The sequence below is a fragment of the Pantherophis guttatus genome, chromosome 5 (assembly GCF_059756535.1).
Source record: "Pantherophis guttatus breed Tessera chromosome 5, ASM5975653v1, whole genome shotgun sequence".
NCBI classification, from domain to species: domain Eukaryota; kingdom Metazoa; phylum Chordata; class Lepidosauria; order Squamata; family Colubridae; genus Pantherophis; species Pantherophis guttatus.
The window spans coordinates 108,910,759-108,937,402 of NC_142067.1; positions in this window are offsets into that span (position 1 = coordinate 108,910,759).

Sequence of the window (26,644 nt, forward strand, 5' to 3'; positions counted from 1 at the left end):
TTAAAAGCATTTTAAACAGGTTGTAGAAAAAATGCTTTTAAAAATAATTTAAAAAAGCCTCTGATGATCACGTGGCTCAGCTGGGCATGGGTGGGGGGCCGCGGCAGGGATTTTTGCTACCGGTTCTCCGAACCACCCACCGTCATCGCTACATCGCTACCGGATCGGGTGATCCAGTCCGAACCAAGAACATTTCACCCCTGGTTTAAACCAATATGACCTAACACAACATTCTTACATTTTTGTATTCTTTCATCCCCTTTGCTATTTCAGGCCCTTTCTGGAACATCCAAGTTATAATAGCACTTTGAAAACACCCAGCAGTCTCAGGCAGATAAATGTATGATATTTTAAACACTAGTTTTAGACTTAGATGTGACCACTGTGTAAGTCTGGAGTACAGCTGCTATTTATTTACAATAATGAGGGCCACATGATTTTTCTCACACAGAAACACTATAGGTATATCCTTTCTTTTCTACTTTCTGTGCTGGATGCCAGCTGAAGCTATTCTATAGTATATCTAAAGCATTTGAGAAGCTAACAGGAGCTTGCAAAGAGAAAATAGACATCATTGTGTGTACTAAAACTCTAAACAATAATTGAAACAGAAAACACTTTAAACATTTTTTTGGTTTAAATATAGAACTGGGTACTGTAAGAGAATGGCCATATCTTTTTTTCAACCACAGGAATTACTTATGTTCCAAAATAATCAAGGAATGTAAAAAGTTTGGATTGAAAAAAACATGCAAATGTCAATCTTAACTGATTTTATGGTTTATAAAAACTTTTAAATTCACTTTAATCCATTTCTCAATCAGTTCCCACATTTAAAATAAGTTCCCACAGAATTAAATATTCCCTTACTACAAAATTTCTTCCAACATATATATTTTTATAAGCTTTTTTAAAAATCAAAATGCAATAGTGCACTTTTACAAACATTTCTGTTTCATGTGCTTTTTTGACTAATTTATGCTTTTTTATTTGTAATTTTTAAATAGAGTATGGAATTGTAAAACTGAAGAAAAGGCAATTTCAGAACTTTTTTAAGGTTTTAGCCCATGTATTGGCTTCCCAATGGCTTTAAAGCTTAAACTGACAATTACTTACATTTATAATTAGCTTAATATTTTAGTTTTAAGCTGAAATAAGTGGTCATTTGAAAAGCTTTTTGGAAAGAGTTCAAGAGAAGCACTACCAATATTATCTAAAGCACAGCAATGGTGTTTAATTCTAGACTGTGTTTTGTAATAAGTCTCAAGTGGCATTCAAATCACAAAACTCTCCCAAAGAAAAAAGAATGAGAAGAGCTCAAAGTTGTCATGAAACAATTGTTGCTGGGCAAAACTGCTCAAGATCCATTGATTCAGCAAATCTGTTTCAAATTGTTTAAGGCGCAGCAAACAAAGAAGATCAAAGGCTTCCACTGGAATAAAAACAAAGCCATATTATACGATTTCAAAGATCTGTTTTTTTAAAAAAATAATTTTTCAGTATTCCCCAAAGTCCTTTTCTTCTTCTTTTTCCAGAGAATAAAAAACAAATATTGTTTGAAGGAAGAATGTGTGGTTTAGAAATCCTGAACCACTTAATGCAAACTTGGTCAAACCTGAATTAATTTTTTTTAATAAATAGGAAATGAATTATGCCTAAATTCCAATGAATTCAGTGTATTTAATCTCTATATAAGTACATCAAGATCCAAACAGAATAACAAAATAACACAGCCGAAAGGGAATTTCATGGAGTTTTCCTGACAGCAATATAACAGAATAACAGAGTTAGAAGGGTCCTTGAAGATGTTCTAGTCCAGCGGTTCTCAACCTGGGGGTCGCGACCCCTTTGGGGGTCGAACGGCCATTTCACAGGGGTCGCCAAAGCCCTCTCTCGCCCCCCCCATGCCTTCACTCACCCTCACTCTCTGCTCTGTTGGATCACCGGCCGTTCGCTTACCAAGCTTACCCCAAAAAATTGAATCCCACCACTGTGGGTACAGTGTGGTCTTCTAGAGGAATCTTGCTCCTTTGCAGAGCTGCCTGTCATTTCTGAGTAGTATCCAGGGCACTTTTGTCACAGCATGGAAGTCATGGATTTGCTTTGGATCGTACTCCCTTCTCTTCTGTTACCTGTAATTTCCCACCTTCTTCCACTGATTCTCACCTTAGCTCTTATTCCCTGCAGGAAGGAGACCCATCATGTCATCCCAAAGAATTATGTGTATAGTTGTCATTGATGCTAAATCTGGGAAGTCTTTCGGGTGGTGGACTGGTGCATTGGAGCTCTATTCTTGTCAGTTCCTGTATAACAGCGGTTCTCAACCTGGGGGTCGCGACCCCTTTGGGGGTCGAACGGCCATTTCACAGGGGTCACCAAAGCCCTCTCTCGCCCCCCCCACACCTTCACTCACCCTCACTCTCTGCTCTGTTGGATCGCCGGCCGTTCGCTTACCCCACCCACTCCCAATCTATTGCTGCCTCCTGAGTCCCAGCTGATGGCTAGAGGAAAAAAAACTGTTTAAATTCTTGCCGCGGGGCTTCAAAGGGCCGCCCTATAGCCAGTGGTGCAGCCGAACTGTTTGTTAAATTGCTGGCTTGCCCCGCCCCTCCGCACCACTATTTATTGCCAATAAATAGTGGTGGGTGAGGGGCGGGCGAGCCAGCAATTTAACAAATGGTTCGGTGTTTTTTTGTAATTTTATTGGCCCGTGGAGCTTCAGCATAGGCTAATTAGCCCTTGATTAGATCGGCTCCCGACTCTCAGCTGATTTGCTCTCAGCTGTTTTGCTCAGGGCTCTGCTGCTTGCTGAGCAGATTTTTTTTCCCCTAGCTATGCTGAAAAACAAAACTGAAAGTAAAGAGGCTGTTGGCTTTGCTGTTGCTGCAAGTTGGAAAATTAGGCAGGCAGATTTCTTTTCTTTTTCCTCACCAAAAAAGGTAGGTGCAAACAATGGGAAATTTAGGGAAAAAGAGGAGAGTTCAAGATTTTAAAACACAAAAGAAAAAAAGCTCTATTTAACTAGGGAATTGTAATAATTGAGATACTATTAATTGTATATTGTGTTGAAAGCAGAAATGGTTAAGTTGTGGTTTGGAGGAATATATGGGGGAAATTATTTGGTTTATTATTATTGGTAAATATAATTAATTGATTTGTAAGAAATTGGATTGCATGGAAATAATTGGAATATTCATGTTCATATTGATTAATATACAAAAAAGGTAGTTATATAACTAATTGATTTATATTAAAATGTTGAATTTATATTAAACAACTGTAATATTACATAATTAACCAATGTGAGGATGGATATAAAAATAGATGACAATGGGAAGGGGCATAATATAGAATAGAACGGAAAAATTGAATTTGATTAAGATTAGAGATGAGGATGAAGGGTAATATTGGTTTTTTACAAAAATAGATGAGGAATAAATATGGCAAAAAGGAAATATAGAAATTGTAAATTTAATTGAAATGACTAAACACTGTTTAAATTTGTGAACCGGCCAAATACTCTGTTCAAAGAAAATACATTGTATGTTTGTATGTGTGTTTCTAATTATTGTTATTTATTCATATTTGTTCTCTTTTATTCTTTAAAGTTTAACAATTCATTCTTTATTTTAATATCTTTATATTTGTTTGGGGTTGGCTTTCTTCCCTTTCATCTTTTTTATTGTACAGCAATCTTTCTCCTCAAACCTACCACCTCTCTCTTTTCTTTCCTTCTTACTTTCTCTTCCTCCCCCTCTTCTTCTCCTCCCTACTTCCTCTTCCTTTCTCCTTCTCCTCCTCTCTTCCTCCCTCTCTTACCCTCACTCCTACTCTAATTTCCCTTCCCTTCCTTCATCCCTCTCTATTGCTGTATCCTTTTATGCATATGGACTACTCAGAGGGCTGAAAAAGTTATTTTTGACTGGTCCTCGCACTTTTGACCAGTCCTCGAACTTACGACTGTCCTCACATTTTACCTTTTTGCCCTATCTTGTCACCATGGTGAAAAGAAGCAGTTGTGAAATGAGTGACATGGTTGTTAAGAATGCTGCATGGGCATAAATGTGAGGATGGTCATAAGTGTGAGGACCAGTCAAAAGTGCGAGGACCTGTCAGAAATGACTTTTTTCAGCCCTCTGAGTAGTCCCTATACACATAGCCATGGCCACCCGGTCACATGACCAGCTAGCCACGCCCACCCAGTCACATGATCTCCAAGTCACGCCCACAAAATAAGCCACGCCCACAGAACCAGTAGTAAAAAAAATTAGAACCCACCCCTGGTTGGGGGTCACCACAACATGAGGAACTATATTAAAGGGTCGCGGCATTAGGAAGGTTGAGAACCACTGTTCTAGTCCAATCCTCTGATCAAGCAGGAGATCCAATACTATTTCAGACACAAGGCTATCCAATCATCTTAAAAACCTCCAGTGATGGAGCACCCACAATTTCTAAAGGCAAGCCATTCCACCGATTAATCATTCTCACTTTTTAGGAAATTTCTCCTTAGTTCTAGGTTACTTCTCTCCTTGATTAGTTTCCACCCATTGCTTCTTGATCTACCCTCAGGTGCTTTGGAGAATAGTTTGACTCCCTTCTTTTTTGTGGCAGCCCCTCAAATATTGGAACACTGCTATCATATCACCCCTAGTCCTTCTTTTCACTAGACTAGATATATCCAATTCTTGCAATCGTTCTTCATATGTTTTAGCCTACAGGCCCCTAATCATCTTTGTTGCTCTTGTCTGAACTCCTTCTAGAGTCTCAATATCTTTTTATGATGTGGTGACCAAAATTGGATGCAAGGTGTTGGTTATTACCTTTAAAGCCCTACATGATTCAGGGTCAGGTTATCTTCGAGACCACCTTCTGCCGCATAGCTCCCAGCGACCGGTAAGATCCCACAGAGTTGTTCTCCTCCGGGTCCTGTTAGCTAAGCAATGTCAGCTGGTGGGCCCACAGGAGAGGGCCTTCTCTGTGGCTGCCCCAACTCTCTGGAACTAGTTACCTCCTGAGGTCCGGACCATCCCCACCGTATTGGCCTTCCAAAAAGTGGTGAAGACCTGGCTTTTCCGGCAGCCCTGGGAGCTCTTGTGATCTGGCGAGATCCGGCCATGAATGGTGTGAATGAGTTTTTAATGTTTTTAATGTTTTTTTTAATTTTTCAATGTCTTTTTATAATGATTTTTTAAATGTATTGTGAGCTGCCCTGAGTCTTCGGAGAGGGGCGGCATATAAATTAAATTAAATTAATTAAATTAAATTATTAAATTAAATTAAATTAAATTAATTAAATTAAATTAAATTAAATTAAATTAAATTAAATTAAATTAAATTAAATTAAATTAAATTAAATTAAATTAAATTAAATTAAATTAAATTAAATTAAATTAAATTAAATTAATATTCCAAGTGTGGGTATTCCAGTTTGAAATAGCTCAAATGTTTCATTTAGTTTATTCACTTCTTAATCTCTAGGCATAGATTGCACTATGATTTCGTTAAGTGTGTGCAAGGCAGGAAAAATTCTAGCTACGGTATGATTTTTGAATAAAGGAATGATAAAATCATTGTCAAATAAACTCTTCATTTCCCCCTTGTTCAAATTCTTTAGTGGCAGATTTAGCTTTAATGTATAGTAACCCCTTTAAATGATAAAAAGAGAGATCAGCATATTGCATATATCAGGGGCTCTTTCCTGGGGAGCAAAGAGACTACATATCTTGGAATCTTTGGTATGAAGGAAAAGAATGAATGTGTCCCCCCAACTCTTTATATATATTATATAAAGGGTATATCTAATAGTTATGCAGATAAGTGTTTTTATCTGGCAAGAAATACAAAACATTTGCTAGACCAATTCTCGAATACAGCTCATCTGTATGGAACCTGCACTGCATATCGGACATTAATACAATTGAGCGAGTCCAGAGATATTTCACGAGAAGAGTCCTCCACTCCTCTGCTCACAACAGAATACTTTATGCCACCAGACTTGAGATTTTGGGCTTAGACAACTTAGAACTACGCCGCCTTTGGTCTGACCTGAGCGTAGTACATAAAATTATCTGCTACAACATCCTATGTGTCAATGACTGCTTCAGGTTCAACCACAACAGTACACGAGCACACAATAGATACAAAATTAAGGTAAACCACTCCAAACTTGATTGCAGAAAATACGACTTCAGCAACAGAGTGGTCAATGCCTGGAATGCACTACCTGACTCTGTGATTTCATCCCCAAACCCCCAAAACTTTAACCTTAGACTGTCTACTGTTGACCTCACCCCATTCCTAAGAGGTCTATAAGGGGTATGCATAAATGCACCTAAATGCCTACCGCCCTGTCCTAATGTCCATTTTTATTCATATTCATTTCATGTATTCATAATCATGTTTATACTTATATCTGTAATCTTATTTTTGTTTAAATAAATAAATGGATGGATAGATGGATGGATAGATAGATAGATAGATAGATAGATAGATAGATAGATAGATAGATAGATAGATAGATAGATAGATAGATAGATAGATAGATAGATAGATAGATAGATTTCTGTCTCCGGGCAAGCAACAATAAAACTACCAAGTGTTGTTCTTGGTTCCTTGGGCCTGACAAAATCAGAACCATTCTGAAAAGTTTTGCATAAAAAATAAGTCATGTTTTTCTGTGTTATTAAGATCTTAGCTGGGACTGAAATAAGCTGGCAATGAAGTCTATTGTATTCAACTCTCACAGAAATTTAACAATTGGAAGTGAAAAGCAACTCATGGCTACTGACTTAGCCTCTTGTATTTTCTATTAATTCAAATTGTCTTCATAAGAAATAAATGTAAGCCTCTTGTATTCTTACACTTTTCTGTTCTAGTTTCCTTGACAAAGGGAGACAAAGCAGAAACCAAAGCAGGATTGCTTGAAAGAAGAAAAAGCCCCTTTGTTTATTTTGATCTTCCAACTACTCCTGAGAAAATTTAGTGGACCCTGGACTTTAAAATGGTGACCCATCCTTGGTACAATGATCAGCAAACCTCCAAATCAGGAAAAGAGAGAGGGAAATTTAAATGTCTTGCAGAATCATGGTTTTTCCCACAATGCATTTCTCTTTTTTTAAATAGAGACTGTAGATGACCAGACTGAGCGCAAGGGAAGTGTTGTGACCAAGGCCTAAGTAGTGATTACCAAACACAATTCAGTCCTCAACAAACTTATTTTATTAAAACAGCTGAGAATTAATTCATTCTCAGCTTAGTCCAAAACAAAATTCTTAATAACCAGTCCATCGGCCTTATCACCAACCTTTGATGTCTTTGGCAAACTGCCAAAGGCTTTTCTTGGCAAAAACCTCACAAAGTTCAAGAGACGCTGACAAGAAGCACGGGAATCAATGTTACTTCTCTACAAAGAATCCAAAGGCTTGTTGCTGCTCTTTTAAGCCTTATGGGAGTGGCCAATCACCTTCTGGCCTTACTCCCAAGTTGTCCTTTTTTCTTCAGCTGCTCTTGCCTTCTGGCAGCTCTTTGTTTGAGTGCACTAGGAACAGGCTCCTCTTGTTCCTCTGCTTCTCTGCTGTCAGCCTCTGGAGGCTCCGGAGTCCACACATCGCTCCCGGATGGCCCTGGCCCCATCTCTGCCTCCGATGCAGAGCCCTCATCCGGGCCTTCACCTGACTCCAGGACTGGGCCATTGTCCTCCCCAGCCTCCTCACTGTCCGACTCCGCTGCCAGGACCGCAGGCTGCTGGCGGACCATAGCAGGAAGGGTCAACTGCATCATCAGTCCCTTCATGCCCACAAGAGATCTAAATTCACCTTGAATTACATTGACTCTTAGCACTGATTGATTATCCCAATTTGCTTTGATTGTTAGTAGTTCAGATTCTGTAGAGAGTGTAAGCATGCAATAAAACTGTATTCATTTGAAATGCCTTGACTCTTGATTTCCTATGCTTGACATCTGAATAATCTATCATGGGATTATTCACCAGCATGAGACAATTGTTGGAGAGAAAATCATGAACATTAACTCAGCAATATAGTTTCTAAGTGGTTCATTCCCACTATGATATGCAAATTTTTTTTTTATTGAAAAAGTTTTTCAAATACAAATCCCCCCCCCTTTTTCCCCCTCTTCCCTAACCCCCCTCACCATCCCCTCCCCCCTGTGGCTTCTTCATAATAAAACCCAAATTCATAACAGATTATGTAATACTTTACCATCCCCTTACTCCATTCCCATATACTGACCCTTTCTTTCTAATAATATTATTATATCCCCCTTATACTATACATTTCAAAATGACATTCTACTATAACTATGACATTCTACTATGTCATTTCAAAATGACATTCTACTATGATATGCAAATGTTTAATGAAGAAATATAGGAGGTAGTTATGGTGTCTTTACCACACAGTAACACCCAGAGGTGGTATTCATCTGGTTCAGACTGGTTCGCCCGAACCGATAGCGGAAAACACGGGTGGTCCTGCCCAGCCACCTCTGCTCCTAGTCATGCTATTTAGGCATGTTTTTGAGACCAGGCACATGCATTGAAGGCGCACGTGGCAGCAAAGTGCATGCACGGAAGGCCAGGCACATGCATGGATGCGCGGACGCTCACGTTTGCAAACCAGAAGGGAAAGTAAGTAAAAGTAAATTACCCTTGGTAACACACTAAGATGTCATTATATCTTTCATGGCATCTTTCCTTGTAGTCTGAGAATATTGGCAGCTAACTAGGCCAACAATTACTCTACATGAAATGAGCACAAATGAACTATGAGAGATTTTATTGACCTTCTTGAAGCTCTTTTGGCATCCTTAGAATTTTCTCAGGCACTTCAGCTGAGAAGAAATGCTTCAACTATTTCAGTGTACATTTTGGGAAAAATCCACCATTGTTGAAAAACTGAAGAACTCCCATGAAGAACACGGCTGGTCTCATCAAAACAATGATTTTCTTTAAAAAATCTGTCTGATGTTTTGGCCAACAAGCTTTCCCTTCACCACCCCTGTGCTTTGAATTTTGTTGATTTAAAAAGTAGCAATTCCAGTTACAAGAGAGCCAATTATTTTTTGCAACGGCAGATCCAAGAAACTCCAAAATGAGGTATACAATGGTTTTCAACACTCAAGCTCACTATGTTAAAATCACTTGCAGCCTTATACTTGTAGTTTTCCATAGCAGGGTGGTAGCTTGAGATTGAAGGCAGCTGAAATGTTTTTATGTACTTCAGTTACAATGGAAACAAACAGTCAGTCCTTTGCAAAGTGTTACGATCGTTTTAGTGCCTGTGTTGCCATTTTTGAATAGCTGTAACATATGTTGAAATGTCAGGATGACACTGAAGAATCTAAATGTCATAATGCATTCTTTGATAGCTACATGTGAATGTTACTTTTATACCTGTGCAGGAAACAGCTGCCTCATTCCTTTTTACTCACAACAGGTGCAATGTGACAGATACTACAATACCTAATTTATTGTATTCCTCAGTTAGTGCATGAAGTACTTTCTGTCAGAGCCTTATGTTCCTATGAGCAGAATAAAGAAAGCCTTACAAGAAGTTTAAATTTACTTTGGTTTCCATATACAGGTAAAGCCTCTCTGGGATTCAGCAATATTTTCTGGAATTTAACCTACATAGGATGCTCCCTTTTATTTCATTTTCTGCTTTGCTGCATTCACCAATGATTCCTAGAACTTTAAACTATACACATGCCAAACCTTTTATGCTTAAAGGGATCTTTATTGAGATTTCAATAATTACTCTGATACTATCTTATCAACAAACGTTTTGATCTATAAAATGTACTGGTATAACTTCAGTGTTTCAAAATAGCCATAATTTTACTGGGTATTGCCTGGGATATGTAGAATATTAAAAGATTCTGATGGTTAACCTAATCTTGAGATTACCTATCTGGAGCCCGTCCTAGACACCTCCCATAAAGCTACCACAGGTTCTCTTCATAAATGTTTCAAATATTTATAGAATAACAGAGTTGGAAGGGATCCTGGAAGTCTCCTTGTCCAACCCCCTGGTCAAGCAGGGGACCCTGCTTTCATTTCATTATTTTAAACAAATGAAATGAGGACGTTGACCTTCTGCAATGTAAAATTCTACTATTCAGAAGGTTATTGATTGATTGATTGAGTGAGTGACTAGATTTGATTTATAGAGCCATCTATCTCACAACAGAATCTAGGGGATATGAACAACCCCCAAATAAAAAGCCAGCACACCTCACCTGACCTCCTGGCCTGTGTCCAGGGGGGACAGCCAAATCTTTAGAGCAGGGGTGTCAAACTGGCGGCCCGCGGGCCAGATGCGTCATGAACAGGCCACACCAACCCCAGCTCCACAAAGGGAAAAAACATTGTGAAATGTCACGTGATGGCAACATGACGTCATGAGTTTGATACCCGTGCTTTAGAATCTTATAAAAAGCCAACAGGATGTGGACCACCCAGGTCTCTGGGGCAATGTTGCTCGGCAGGGCAGGTGTTGCGACAGAGAAGGGGCCAACAAGAGGGCATCATTTGATGGAAGGGATCTTCATGCTAAATATGGCAGGATGGACAGAAACAATGAGGGTCAACTGGATTAAAAAGATCCTGGTTTGCACATAATAGATAAACATATGACTTGGTCTACAAACGTGTCTAGTTTCTCTGAAAGAAAATAAAGGTTAATGAGATGGAGATTGGTAGTTAAGGTTAGTTCCAGATACATTAATGTTTTGTGAGTGGCCATTTTCAGTATGGCGCCCATTTTATGAGCGAAAAAGCCATTTTTGTTTGCATGCTTGACAACATATTCTCAAAATGGCAGATACCTTCAATGCCTTTCTCCCCTTTTCAAAAGAAAAGGGGACACCTTAAATACCAGCACATTGAACTGATTCAAAATATATTAATTGCCATAAAGATACTGGCTCCTTGATTAAATATTGTCTTGCTCCTTAAGGGATGTTCAGCTGAACTGCTCTGTATAGGTGCTAATCAAGGGTGGGTTCTACTTACCTTTACTACCGGTTTGCAGCGGGGCCATGCGTGCGCTCTTCTGCGCATGCGTAGAAGCCTTCTGATGACATCAGGGTCAGTGGGCGGAGTCTCCCGTCAGTTTTACTACCAGTTCTATGGAATCAATCCGAACCGGGAGCAACCCACCACTGATGCCAATGCACAAATATACCATAAGCTCCAACTCTCTGACTCAGATTCTCTGAAAGGCTTTGTATGTAAACAGATGGAGCTGCTGTGTCTATAGCTTCTGCAAAGTACCATTTACCAAAGTCTTAGTTTATTGGGACCTCATGGAACAATAATGGAGCTCCTGCTACTTTATAGGCTCCAATTTAGCTTCTCATTAATGTTGACTGTAGGGTAAGGTAGTAGATTGTCCAAGCGTACTGGGGGCTAAAAGCTGAGCCAGGGACAATCCAAGCTTATCTTCTGGCTCCTTTTCTGCAGGAGAATGTGATAATAGTGAATTTGTCCTTGAATGGCCCAGCTGACAATCTGTGTTGGGAAATCTCTGTTCAAAATAGCCTTATAACAAGTCCATGGTTGATGGAATGGCAAAATGCACTTTCCCCCATATCCAAAGCTTCCATAACACTTCTCATTCTGCCCATGTCATACACCTGAATGGTATTGCACTCTGCTATTCATCAATTCTCCAAGTTGTTCTTGTGAAAGGTACCCTCTCATTTCCTTGAGATTCTGGACAGAGATTTAGCCATAAGGAGCTTTTATCATATAGACATAACTATGAATAATGAACATTGCAGTAATGCATTTTCAGCAAAGATAACCTAATTCTCACCTAGTTCTGTTTGCACTATTGTGCTTGGCATTGACAGAGAAGATGTACTGGTCTGCTAAAATTAGTTCCTTATACTATTATTATTATTATTATTATTATTATTATTATTATTATTATTATTATTATTATTATTATTATTATTATTATTATTATTATTATTATTATTATTATTATTATTATTATTATTTCTATACTGCCCTTCTCCCGAAGGACTCAGGGCGGTGTACAGCCTGATTAAAAGCACAAAGACAGACAAAATTTAAAAATAATTAAAATTATTAAATGATAGGCTCAATTATAAAACCCCCAAATTTAAAATCACATATTTAAAAACCAATTAAAATCTTTACATTGATAGACCAGCCTGGCAGAACAACAAGGTTTTGAGGGCACAGCGAAATACACGGAGATCAGAGATTTTATGAATTTCTAGGGGCAGTTCATTCCAAAGGGCAGGGGCTCCCACAGAGAAGGCCCTCCCCCTGGGTGTCGCCAGCCAACATAATTTGGCCAATGACACCCTGAGGAGACCTTCTCTGTGGGAGCGGACTGGCCGGTGGGAGGCTACTGGTAGCAGAAGACGGTCTCGAAGGTATCCAGGTCCAATGCCATGGAGCGCTTTAAAGGTGGTAACCAACACCCTGAATCGCACCCGGAAGACCACTGGGAGCCAGTGCAGCTTGCGCAGGAGGGGTGTCACGTGGGCACAACGAGTTGTGCCCATAATCACCCGCGCGGCCGCATTCTGGACCAGTTGGAGCCTCCGGGTGCTTTTCAAGGGGAGCCCCACTTTCACTATCCGGCAGGCTTTTAAGGCATTGCATGTGAGAGAGGGCTTAATAGGAGTGTCAGTATAATGTTACAGAAAGTAGATGAAGACATAATATTGCAAAATTTTGGAAGAACACATAATTTTATTTACCTATTAAACTTGTTATATCATCAGGTTATCTTAGCAACATATAGTTGAACATAAAACAGAACATATTAAAGCCAACAATTAAAAATTAAAGGAAAGTACAATATAGGGCCTTAAAAATGTAATGAAAAGAAAAAGAAAGAGGTCAGTCCACTGAACTCAGAAGGAAACACTTGGGTTGGCTGCCAAGATGGCAGGGTCTCAGGTTGCCATGGCAACAGCCCGTAGCAGCTGTAGGCAAATTTCCTTGAACGTGGGAAAATCATGAAGAAATAGTCTGGACCCAAGTTGTAGAAGGCTTTAAAGTGATGAAGTTAATAATGTATTTAGCATTGGTATAACGTGGCCTGTTTGAGTTTAAACACCAACCTGGTTGGGGGCCATAAAGGAGCATATTATGATACTGGTACTAGCCAAGCCTTGGTCTGCTATTCTGTTCTGCAAAAATTCAGATAACCATTAGATGGCAAGAAAGGGAGGGTTCTGTATCTCACTCAGGAGTGGGTTGCTGGAGGTTCGCAGGGGTTCAGGAAAACCTCTAGCTAAGATTCTGTGCAGTTCAGAGAACTCCCAAATCCCATTCCTGGCTGGCCCAGCCCAGCCCAGCCCAACCTGCCCCACCCCACATAGCCTTTCTGGATGCAGATAAGTGCAGGGCAGGTGCGGAGGCTTGGGGAAGGGGAAAAACGGGCCTACTGGAAGTTCAGGAAGGCTGGAAATGGGCCCATTTCCAGCGCCTCCGGAGGCTGGGGAGGTCATTTTTACCCTCCCGGAGGCTCAAGAAAAGCCTCCGGATCCTGGGGAGGGCAAAAACACACACACACCGCCATGGTGCAGGAGGCCGGCTAGGCCATACCCACTCAACAACCAGGCAGCACAACCTTTGCTAAAATTTTTGAAGCCCACCTTTGATCTCACTACTGCCACCTTGTGATTATCTATATATTTCTAGCTGAGACAAAGGACTAGCTAACCTTTAAGTATTCACTCAGATTAATTATTTCTCAATTTCATAGAACAAGAAGCAATAAACCAGTCTAACTGAACAGCAATTACATTAGTTTGTATTTCTTCTTCTTATTTTTTTTGGGGGGGAGGGAAGTCAGAGACTTTCAGATAAAAAGTAGATATTTTGTAAGTTACGTAAAATAAGTCACGTGAGAAATGAAGCAATATAGACTAGCAAATATAGAAGTCAGCCAACTATTCCATTAAATGCACAGATATATAAAATTGTTTTTAACGAGTTACATTAGTAGAACCTATACTAGGAAAGCGCTCCTGTAAAGATAATTTCACCACTGTTGGTGGTGCAACATTGCAAAGAAGGCCCTATTATAGATCTCAATAGTCACTTGCTTGGGTTCAGAGGCTATAGGCCAGTGAGAAGGACCTCCACAATCATTGTCAGTATTTATCAAATTTAGATAGCATGAAGGATGGAAGAACCTATTCTTTCAGAGCAGTAGGATTTTCCTCTCTCTGGCCACAGTCACCATTCGGAGAAAGTACTTTCATCTCCTCAGGCTGAGCTCAAGTTTATTTCTGTTCATCCTCTTCATTAGAATATCTTATTGGAATTGAATCCAACAAAGAAATAAATTTGGCTACTATCACTTCTTCAGAAACCAATGCTTTCACTAGTTTCATTCAAGAGATGGGAGGAAGGGAGAGATAGTGACAAAGACAGACAGAGAGAGAGAGAGAGAGAGAGAGAGAGAGACCTACAGAGAGAGAGAGAGAGACAGACAGACAGACAGACAGAGACAGAGACAGAGACAGACACCTATGGTCAAAACTGACTTGAAGGAGTGTTGAGTGATTTATTGAAATGTTTATGGCATTCTTCCAACATTTTGATCCAGATTTCAACTACAAATTAAAATATATAGTGCAGTTTCACACTGGAAGGCAAGAAGGTGCTTCAGAGTGTGTAGAAGTGCTTACACTACAGCATCTATCTGTAATTCCTTAAAGCAACTGTGTCATTTTCAGTGTCTGGTAAATAATGAACATGTCTGAGTTTGGAAGTTGCACTGAAGCAAGTGAAAAGTGTTATAAGCCACTACAGGAAAATACTGTTGAACAGTGAGCTAAAAAGAAAGAGAGAGGAATTTAAATGAAATGTTACTGTCTTCCAGAAAATCCACATGGAAATGGATTACATTTAATTTGGAATGGAGATTACTTATGGATAAGTCCATTAGGTGTGTGTACTGAAATGCAATCTAGTTGTCTACCACTCATCGGGAATTTTAATACCTCATATAATAGTGAGTGACAGAACACAGCTAATTTTTACAAGGTGACACTGGCCTCAAAGAGGTCGATCTCTTTTTGTTTGCTAGTGATACTGCAAAGAAGCTGTTGAAGGAAGAGAGTTAGCAGAAATCTCACATATTACAAAGCCAGAAGAAGGAATTTATAAATCCAGCTTAGAATATGATTTTACTGTTTTCAATTACCTGCAAGTTGAATGATTTGACAATGTTTATTGTGAATAGAACACTATTTCCTTTGAAGTTTCATTTTATTCTAGTTTTGACCTTTATGCTTTTGACCTGAATCCTGACAAGAATGGTTGGCCATTATTCTCCAGCTTTTCAGGTTGAACATTTTTCTTATCTCCTCAATATCAGGAGTTGAATTAGAGCCTTTTGCACACAAGGCACTGAGCAAACTCTTGAGGTGTTCAGGGTGTTTTCTCAAACTGATCGGCTTAAGGACAAACCAGACATACCTGTTGACAAAGGATATAATCACCTCCACAGAAGTGAAAGTTCAGCTTGTCAGAGAAAACATCTTGCAGAGAGCATCTGTGATACTTGAGAGGTGTGACAGACACTAAGGCTATAGGAAGGTATTGTTTTATTTCTAATGGCTTAGCATCTGATGTGAACCTGATCGATTGTGGCATTCAGCCCTGGTGACACAGTGGTTAGAATGCAGTATTTCAGGCAAACTCTGCCAACAGTCTGGAGTTTGATCCCAACAGGGCTCAAGGTTGACTCAGCATTCCATCCTTCCAAGATTGGTAAAATGAGAACCCAGTTTGTTGGGAGCAATATGCTGGCATTGTAAACCACCCAGAGAGTACTGTAAAGCTAGTGGGCTGCTGCCAGTTCGGACCAGTTTGGGCAAACCGGTAGTTCCAACGATCAGCTGGCCCCACCCACCCACTCCCACCTATCATGTCTAAGTGTTGTTGCTAGTCAAAGTGCTGTTTTTACATAAACTTCTTTTCTCTTACCTGCCTAACATTTTTCATCTGTGGCTATTAAATTCATTGCTAGCTTTTTATGGCATGTTTCCCTAGCTGTGTTGCACTCCAGAAAACATCCTTTCTGAGTTTACCTGGAAAATTCTGAACCCCACTTTGAAATTAAAATTAAATTCTGAAATTAAAAACTCTTCTACCTTGTTTCTACTATGAAGATATTGGTTAAATTAAAACGAGTAACCTTTTCATTAATGCAGGGCTCTTCTAAACCAGCTACTCGGGTTAAGCTATCACTCTTTGATTCCAGAGATGGGTCTCCCTCCCACATCCATCAAGTCACACACATATAATAGACCTCATCCCACCTAAACTTACTTATTTCTAGCAGAGTGAGTTATTTGACTCAATTGGATAATGCAGTGGGTTATAAATGACCTGGATAGATCTATTATTACAGACAGTTAACTTTCAGTAAATGTCAGATGTATTGTTTCTCACATATTTCTAGTTGAATGCACACTATTAACTGTAATACATTTCTTTTAGAGAGTCCATACTAAAAGTTAGTGTATGCCCTTGGATTTTTCCTTCAAGCCATATACACAACTATGAATGGAAGTACAATAATACAAAGGGGAGGGCAGATTTCCATTTCTAGGACAAAATTATACTTTTTCACAAATGCATATAGGAAAGGTAGACTGAAAACCTCAATAGGCACAATTGAAATGAATAATTATCTGTGCCACAACCTTGTAGAAACATCAATTCATTTTCTTTTAGGGATATAGCTAAAAAGGGCACATGTGAATATAAATATAAAGTTTAACTGTGCTTATTTTAGGAGTGAAATCCAGCAGGTTCTGACAGGTTCTGGAGAACCGGTAGCGGAAATTTTGAGCAGTTCGGAGAACCGGCAAACACCACCTCTGGCTGGCCCCTGAGTGGGAATGGTGATTTTGCAGTATCCTTCCCCTGCCACACACACCAAGCCACGCGCACAGAACTGGTAGTAAAAAAATTTGAATTTCACTGCTGGTTTATTTGTATCATATATAGAAGCCATACTTGTCACAGGTGTTTATTAAGCACAAGGTTATAGTCAAATGTGTATGGAGATTCTCAGTCATCCAGGTCATGATTGTCCCAAAGGTACTTTTTCAAGAGGCAACTGGACTTTCTGGGTTTTCTTTGAAGATGTTTCACTTCTCATGCAAAAAACTTCTTCAGCTCTGACTGGAATGGAAGAATTTATACTCCCCACCATCCAGTCAGAGCTAAAGAAGCTTCATGGATGAGAAGAGAAACATCTTCAAAGAAAAACCAGAAAGTCCAGTTGCCTCTTGAAAAAAACACCTTTGGGACAAGGCTGTAATCAGTTTATTAATTTATCTTTATTTATTGTCCACATTTCTACCCCGCCACAATTTGGAGACTCTTGGCAGCTTACAACTCCAAACAAAACATCAATACCAATATCAACCAATGAAACTCACCTACACAAACAAAAGCCACAGGCAAATAAAAATAGAAAGTATAGATGGTTTGTTAAAAATCAACAGAAGCTTCTCCTGAACAACTATGTCTTTAAATATTCCTGCAATGTGAACATGGAAGGGAATCAGCTCAAGGCCAATCGATGGTATTGGCATTAACATGGAAAAAGAGAACTTTCTCACTTCGGACCTCTGGACCTCCAAAAAATGTGGGATCAATAGCAGTTTCTCTCCGTTCAATTAATTTGGGCAAAGGATATCTGGTAGGAGTATGTATCTGTTCATGTGTGAGCTCTGTAATTTATTAAATAAGAATGCAGGATCTCCTGAAGAGGTTGTGCATGACTGTATTCTTTGCCTAGCTGCAGAGAGTCCATGCCTGGCATCAAAGAGCTCTGCAGAGTATAATCAGAAAAGTGAAGATGATGACTGCAGTAGCTCAATCAAAACTCCACAGATTTTCAGTCACACCATTGCAGTCACTGTCTGGACTATTTTGGCCATGCCCTGCACACACTCAGCTTGCCATGTTTGAGGAGAAGGGCTTTCATTTCCATGACTGTTGCTTTGAAACAAACTTGAACCTTGGCATTTTGTTTGTCTAGAAATTAAACATTACGCTACTTTCCACTCGTATAGCCAAGGCTATGGTTTTCCCAGTTGCAATGTATGGTTGTGAAAGTTGAACCATAAGGAAGGCTGAGCATCAAAGAATTGAGGCCTTTGAACTCTGGTGCTGGAGAAGACTCCTGCGAGTCCCTTGGACTGCAAGGCGATCAAACCAGTCAGCCCTAGAGGAGATCAACCCTGACTGCTCTTTAGAAGGCCAGATCCTGAAGATGAAATACTTTGTCCACTTAATGAGAAGGAAGGACTCACTGGAGAAGAGCCTAATGCTGGGAACGATTGAGGGCAAAAGAAGAAGGGGACAACAGAGAATGAAGTGGCTGGATGGAGTCACTGAAGCAGTCGGCATGAGCTTAAATGGTCTCCGGGGGATGGTAGAGGATAGGAAGGCCTGGAGGAAAGTTGTCCATGGGGTTGTGATGGGTCGGACACAACTTTGCAACTAACAACAACAACTGTCCGCTGTTATTGGATGTCCACTGAGTAGTAAACCCAAGGATATTTTTTTTCCTCCCTGGAGTAATGTGCGACATGGATGTGAATTTGACCACTGGACAATGTTATGTCTTTCAAGTTTTTAGCATATAAATGTTGTCCTATGTTCCTCAGTGATTGGTATCTTCCCCAGACATCAAGCTGGTTCTAATGGATATGAATAACCTGTCATTTAGATCAATTTCAGCTCTTTTGTGGAATGGAGGGGATGTCTTGCAGATGTGTCCTGAGGAGTATCCATCAGTTCAAGTGGTCGCACAGTATAACCTTTCTGATTAGAACTGGGATATTTCAATAAGAAATTCAATCAGTTTGCACATATGATAGAGTTCAGGAGGCATCAGGTTATGCTTAATATGCACAGAATATTCCTGCCTGATTGCAAAAGTGAGGGCCACTTTTTTGCAAGTATCAACTATGTCTCTAATGAGAGACATGTTATGTCTCCCTCCCATGTCTTTATTATGATTGTTCCAATGGCAATTTGCCATTTCCTTTTTATTCTGTGAAAAAGTTTTGAAACATAAACATTTTCCAGATGTAAACAGAGAAAAAAGCCACAACAGAAAACTAAGCTCTTGTCATCTGCTAAGCATCTTATCAAAGCAACAAGAATCTGACATGTTTTTTTATGGTGAGTGGTGGGAACCTCTATAAGCCCACCCGAGCATAAGCATTTTTAAAATAAAAGCACTATTGGGAAGTTTCCCAAATCAAACTATTTAAATGAATGTATTTTTTTTAAGGTTTTAAAAGCAAGGGAAGAAAAGATAAAATGATCTATTTTTCCCCCCATCGTACCAGTCTGTTTCCACTTATGCCTTGGCAAAAAAAGGAGCCCTTGTCAGATTTATTTTGTATAGTACAAAATGAATCAGTAAATGCTTCTGGGTTTGCTTTTGCCCTAAGTAAAAATCATTTTACATGAAAGAGTAAAATAAAATATTAAATAAAATAAAAAGGTGACTTCGTTTTGAAGGAAAGGCTGGCTTCTTGCCATCGTTTTAAAAAAAAACACACCAATAGTAAATCCAGCAAGATCAAACTTAATAGTCAGGGAATGTTTTCCTTCAGAGTTATGAAGAATTAGAGGAGGTGACATGCAAGGAAAGGACATTTTCTCATCCTCAAAGGGATCAACTCAACTTTCACCCCTCCCATTCACAGAGTGCTGAAGCTGGCAAAGATCTGTGTCAATAACTAATGGCACTCAAAGTTTCATTGATCTAATCCAAGCGAATGACACCCCTGCTGTACATAACAAATATAACTTTCTTTGGGATAATATCTTAAATGAGTAATACTCAAGTGTATCATTATTTAAAAAGGACAGTAGGCTTTCTGCTCTATTCTTCTCTTTCTAAGCATTAAATCAGAGGAAAAGAAATTACCGAGCACTGCCTGGAAATCATTACAGAAGGAAAGCCAGGTGAAATCAATTCAATCAATTGAGTGTTGGTGGCGCAGTGGTCAGAATGCAGTATTGCAGGCTAATTCTGCATTCCACTGCCAGGAGTTCGATTCTGACTGGCTCAAGGTTGACTCGACCTTCCATCCTTCTGAGCAGGGGTGAAATGCTCCTGGTTTGGACCGGATCGCCCGATCTGGTAGTGATGGCGGCGGGTGGTTCGGAGAACTGGTAGCAAAAATCCCTGCCCCCCCATCAATCTCTGCTGAGCCGCGCAATCATCAGAGGCTTTTTAAAAAACTTTTAAAAGCATTTTTTCTACAACCTCTTCGGCCGAAAAAATGCTTTTAAAAGTAAAAAAAAAAAAAAAAAGCCTCTGATGATCGCGTGGCTCAGCTGAGATTGTCAGAGGCTTTTAAAAGCATTCTTTTCTGCAACCTCTTAAGGTTGTAGAAAAAATGCTTTTAAAAGTTAAAAAAAAAAGTTGGCCACACCCACCCAGTCACATTACCCCCCCAAGCCACGCCCACAGAACCGGTAGTAACAAATTTTACATTTCACCACTGCTTCTGAGGTCAGTAAAATAAGGAGCCAGATTGTTGGGGGCGATATGCTGACTCTGTAAACCACTTAGAGAGTGCTACCAAGCACTATGATATTGCTATTGCTAAATCGATATATTTATTTGTTTCACTTTAGCTGTATTTTCAACTTATCTCCAAGGAGTTCAGGACTGCATTCAAAGTTCTCTTTTCCAACATCATTTTAATCTCTTCATTGGGAGAAGCAAACTTCCAAAAATTAGGATGAAAGATTTTGGATGCTCTCTTTTTTGTCTGGTGAATATAATGGATGAATTGGGATTTATAGTGCTGTTTTTCCCAACCTCCCATTCACTTTTTTAAAAAAAGAGGTAAAGAAGTCCCTGCAGATTTTACTCTGCAAGTCGTTGCTGTCCCTAAGGTGCTTTTTTCACCTTTTTTCAAGAGGCAACTGGACTTTCTTAGTTTCCAGAAAGTGCACTTGCCTCTTGAAAAAGCACCTTTGCGACCGGAGTCTCTTGCATTGCTTTGGAGTGGCCAAGGCAATATGGTTGCTCACTGATATTGTTCACTGATATCACATGATTGCTCACTGATACTGTTCACTGATATCATATGATTGCTCAATGATATTGTTCACTGATATCACATGATATCACTGATATTTTAAAAAATAGGAAGTAGAGGGGTGGATCCTCCAATTTATTTAGTTTTCTCTCATGATAATGAAGCTTAGTAACATGGCACCAGGTTTGAAGTTTTTTTAAGGTATCTGTGGCGTGTACTAATTTTATTGTGATCCTGACAAGCTTGGGAGGCTTGAACCTGGGTCCCCTATATAATTTGTTAATTTGTCTCTTTAGCTTGGCATTTTGTAGTCCAAATATGCCCACCCACTTTCTGGAGAGCTTAAATCACCTCTCTGCTAAAGGGTTTCACTTTATGAGCAAAAGTTGACTGCTGATAGTTATCATTCCATTTTAACTCTTTTAATCCCTCAAGGTGCTCTGGCACCCTGCCTGATTTGTAACTCTGGTTTACAGGTATTTCTAATCTAATTTAGGGCAGCTTTTTGCAAGCAAAGAAGCTTTTTGTATTTTTGTACAGGTAATCCTTGATTTACAACAGTTCATTTTGGCTACGTTTCTCTTTATATTAGCTTATTTATAATTCTGTTAATTATACTGGCATATTTATAATTATAAACCATCTTTATATTTAATTCATATACAGCAATAATCTTTCTTCATCTAATTTCTACCTCTTATCTCTAACCACTGATAAAATCTATTCCATATCAAGTAATATTCTGTGTCTTCTTTGTCTTTTATTTTTAAAGTCAATCTGTCCATCTCTGCACAGTCTAATATTTTCCGAATTACATCCTCATCTGGTGGAGTGTACTCATTTTTGCAATATTGTGCAAATTCAATCCTTGCTGCAGTCAGTACATACAAAATTAAATATATAGTCCCTTTTATCATAATCCTCCGGCATTATACCCAACAAAAATATTTCTGGTTTCAGATCTATATGTTGCTTAATCATCTTTTCCAACCAAGTATGTATTTTCTTCCAATATTTTCTTGCTTTCATACAAGTCCACCACATATAATAATAAGTACCTGGGGTCTGATTACATTTCCAACATTTGGCAGACATATTACTAAACATTTTTGCCAATCTTGCCGGTGGCAAATACCAATGACCTCTGATTTCTTATTGGTATCTCTGATACCAAAATATGGAGTGAGGCAATACTTGAGACATGCATAAACTTCCAGAATTTCTTCTGGAAAGTATGTCCTCTTTTTTGATGTTGCTCAGGATACAAGATGCTGGAAAGAAAATTCAAAGTTGACTGCTTCACAAGTCAAATGTGTCCAGAAGTTAAACTGATAATGCGTCAGTTTGGGCAAGGCTAAGCCCAGAATATGAAAAGTTGGACAATCCATCTTCCTTTCCTGCAAGCTATTTATATATCCTTATCTTCCTTTCTTACCTTGCTACAGGTCTAGGGATAGTTCCTGCTGACTATAGCCTGGAGAGATACTTGGCATAGAGATAATAATGTGTTTCAGTTGGGGAAATGAGAAAGAAGAGTATGTGAAAATGGAATAAATTCTATTGCTACTTTCTAGCCTAGTTTCCTAGCTTTTTGAGGTATGTCACTTTAACAACCTTTGGAGTTTAAATCACTCCCACCAGAGATAAGTGGGTTTTTTAAAAGGACCTTTAAACAATCACATGCAAAAACTATCATTCTGAAGGAGATAAAAATGCATTGTTGATAATATTATGGACAATAACTCAGAGGAAACTATATAGGAAAATAGGAAAGATTCTGAGCAAACTCCGAGGTGATATAGATCTGCTATTCTTTAGAAGCACTTTGCTGGAAAGAGATTCCAATTTGCATAAAATACAGTCAATGAGCTTGTGTAGAAATATTAAATTCCACCTGCATTGAAGCTATCCAAGTCAAAACATTAACTGCAATGAACCCAGAAAATCAGGAATAAACATACTGGAATGTTAACTGGACATTTTATGTCTGTCTATCCAAGCAACAATTATTTGAGCCAGATGTAACTTTCTGGTTTACTTTTATTTAGTCCATTTATTTTAGCAGGCCTTGGTTTTTGTTTTTCTGGAAAAAAAAGGAGAAGACGCTCTACCGGAAGCATCTTTCTTCCACCCTGAGGTAAAAATGTGAATTCAGAATGTCTGCAGTCAGTGGGACCTGTGCAGGATGGGCCTCAGAAGACAATGCTCACATTAGTTATAGATCATAATATGATTTTTTTCTGCCCTGTTACAATTCTACAGTCAGACCAGTTGAACTCTATGGAGAGAACCACACAAAGTGCTCAAGGTATTTTTTTAGCTGTGAAAAGAAGAGAAGAGCCGAGAGCCCCTTCAATTTCATACATTTTCTGAAGAAAGTATATCCTTGAACTGGATTGGCAAATTTATGTCTGAACATTTTATTAAAACACTGAACTTAAATCTAAGGGATTATAGATGTTCCTTTCAGAATGACTAATAACATGGTTCAGTTGTATAGCCTTCTCCACCATCTTGCTTCTGATGGACCATCTTCTTTTTAATTTTAACCATCTATTTATGTTCAAGAAAATCATCTTGTTCAGAGAGCTTCTATTTAATTAATGTCAGCAGTCCACACATTGTATAAAAAGGATACCTCTGATCCATTTATATTAATTCATCAGTTAAAAATAGGACAAGGTGGTTTCTTATTAGGACCTAAATGCAAGATAACCAGTGGTAGGATTCAAGTAATTTAACAACCGGTTCTGTGCCCTAATGATTTCTTCCAACAACCAGTTCGCCAAACTGCTCAGAAAATTAACAACCGGTTCTCCCGAAGTGGTGCGAACTGGCTGAATCCCACCACTGAAGATAACAATATCTTAAAAACAAAAATGTATCTCTTTGCAAACATTAATGTTAATTTAAAAACCTGTTATATTGTTAAATACACTTAAAAAAGAAATTGCTTCAGTATTCTGACACAGAATCTTGTTGTATAAGAAGGAGACATAGAATAGGGGGGAAAAAGTACCAGTAATTCATGTTTGATTATCCGTAAAGGATAAATGATACCAAAGTCCAAAGGGAACAGAATTTCCACATTAAATAAATTATACTGTATCCTTAATAAACATTTTTCTATCCCCCCCCCTCAAATAGTGATTTTGTTTCACAATGCTCTTGATTAGCCTTAGATTGTTTTGGTTCAATAATTTTGAAACAAGCAGTAATTTAAATGAAATACTGTCTTTAATATTAAGAGAGCAATATTAAGCAAATGACAGCAGGATGCTATACCGTTCTACTAAAAATGAAACTATTGAATTAAGTCCTGTACAATTGAAAGCAGGAATGTGAAATTTATAGGACACACTTTGTTCCCAATTACTTCATCACAAAACTTTGGCAGGGTGGTTTGACACAAATAGTTGATGGAAACTTTTTATAGCACTGGTTAGTGTTAGTAAGTAAATATTAGAAAAAGTTGTTTACAAAAAATAATATTTAGGAGTTATACTACTAGATGTAATGGATAACTTGTATGTAGGTAAACCTCAAAAAGTTGGCATGACAAGAAAAGAAAATACAGGATGTGGATTAATCTAAATTAAGGATATGAATTTAATTTAATTTACATCCTGTGTTTTCATCTTGAGCATGGACCTCTGCCTACCATCCAAGATCGAAACCTGGTCCTCAGCCCAGAAAGATTGAGCTGATATGTCTTGGACTTTCCCATATTAAACAGGAAACTGAGTGGCTTTGTTTTTAGAATTTAGTAATGCTTTTATTTGGTACATATTTAATCCAACACAGGCTGCATTAACAGGGGGATACAATTTAGATCACATGATGTATTAGTACCACTTTATAATATCTTGGTAAGACCACACTTGGAGTATCACCATGATATAAAAAAAGATGTTGAGACTCTAGAAGGAGTGCAGAGAAGAGCAACAAAGATGATTAGGGGCCTGAAGGCTAAAACATACAAAGAAAAGCTACAGGAATTGGATATGTCTACTCTAGAAAAAAGAAGGACTAGGGCTGTGATGGGGAACCTATGGCACGCATGCCAGAGGTGGCATGCAGCGCCCTCTCTGATGGCACATTTTTATTTTTTAAAAAAATTTGATTTATATGCCGCCCTTCTCCGGAGACTCAGGGCGGCTTACAATGCGTTAAGCAATAGCCTTCATACTTTTGTATATTTATACAAAGTCATCTTATTGCCCCCACAAACTGGGTCCTCATTTCACCTACCTTAGAAAGGATGGAAGGCTGAGTCAACCTTGAGCCTTGGAGAGATTCGAACCAGCAGTAAATTGCAGGCAGCTGTGTTAATAACAGGGTGCTTAGACCACTGTACTATCAAGGCACATGAGCCGTCACCCCATTTCAGCTCCGCTGCGAATGTGTGCATGCCTCCTGCCAGCCAGCTGGACTTTGGATCTCTGCCTTGCATGTGAGGGGGGTTGAGGCATGTGTGGGGGGCCATGTGTGTATGCATGGGGGACGAGGTGCATGCATGGGAGAGCAGGGCACATGTGGGGGGCTGTGCATGTATGTGCAGGGGCAGGGCACATGCAGGGGGCCGCACGCACATTGCATTTTGAGGGTTTGCACATGCTTTGGGCACTTGGTCCAGAAAAGGTTAGCCATCATTGGATTAGGGGTCACATGATAGCAGTGTTTCAATATTTGTGGGGCTCTTACAAAGATGAGGAGGTCAAATTATTTTCCAAAGCACCAGAAAGCAAGACAAGAAGCAATGGGTGGAAACTAACCAAGGAGAGAAGCAACCTAGAATTAAGGAGAAATTTCATGATAGTAAGAACAATCAATCAATGGAATGGGTTGCCTTCAGAAGTTGTGGGTGTCCCATCATTGGAGATTTTCAAGAAGAGACTGGACAGCCCCTTGTCTGGAATGGGATAGGGTCTCCTGCTTGAGCAGGAGGTTGGACTAGAAGACCTTCAAGGTCCCTTCCAAATCTTTATTCTATTATATCTAAGTACAGTACTGGTAGTTTCAGCTTACAATAGTTTGTTTAGTGACCATTCAGTTACAATGGCGCTGAAAAAAGTGACTTATCATAGTTTTTCACACTTACAACCATTGCAGCATCCCCATGAACACATGATCAAAATTCAAAGACTTGTCAACTGACTTGTATTTATAACAGTTGCAGTTTCCTGGGGTCACGTGGCCACCTTTTGCGACCATCTGACAAGCAAAGTCAATGGGAAAGCCAGATTCGTTTAACAACGGTGTTACTAGCTTAACAAGGCAAAACTCACTTAGCAACTGTCTTGCTTAGGAAATGAATTTTGGCCTCGGTTGTGGTTGTAACAGTGGCAATATTAAGGCCAACCACATCATCATTACACAAGCAATGTTGTTCATTGGACAATGCTGAAAATCAACAGCGAGGCCAGGCAGACCCTATCCATGTTTCCAATTGGGTGGCTGATATGCCTACACTTCCTGCCAAATTTTGCCAAAAATAAACAAAACTACTTCCATGCTCCATAGCACATTA